Consider the following 623-nt stretch of genomic DNA (forward strand, 5'->3'; position numbering starts at 1 on the left):
GGGTAGTGTTGAGCAAGCGAGCTGTTGGCATTTAGAGAGCACTGAGGGCGGACATCAAGGGAGCAAGCTAGTGAACGTTGCACGTGCAAAAGAGAAGGTCTGCACACATCCAAAAACTTAAATTACTTTTAAATGCAAAATTGATTTTCGTGCGCTCAAAATACTTTCTTCTTTGCGAGACAAACATTTTCTCCACAAAACTCAGTTCGCACGTACAAAACGCACTTTTGCGCGCTCAAAATATGATCTTTCGCGCGCAGAATTGTAATCCCATAGAAGCCCGGCCCGAGGAGCGTAAACAAGTCGGGGCCTGTCGGGCCAGGGCTGAAATGCAGGGCTCTACTGTCAAACACCGATCGGTCTGCGCAGCGCCCCTTTAAGTCGAACACAGCTTTTGTTTGGGGTGTTCGGTGAGTTCCGTCGCGAAATATATGTCATTCAACCCGACCAATCAGGTTGTGAACGTATCACTATGCCTTTAGGTTCGGTATCTTTAGGTTCGCTGTCAAAAATACCAGTGTGAACGCTAAGCGGACCAGGACCAAATGTATCGTTTTCTTTTTTGGTCTGGACCAAACGAACCAAGAGAACCGAACTACAAGTGTGAACGCACCCTAAATATA

The sequence above is a fragment of the Sinocyclocheilus anshuiensis genome, unplaced genomic scaffold (assembly GCF_001515605.1).
Source record: "Sinocyclocheilus anshuiensis isolate Anshui unplaced genomic scaffold, SAMN03320099.WGS_v1.1 scaffold215, whole genome shotgun sequence".
Lineage (NCBI taxonomy): Eukaryota > Metazoa > Chordata > Actinopteri > Cypriniformes > Cyprinidae > Sinocyclocheilus > Sinocyclocheilus anshuiensis.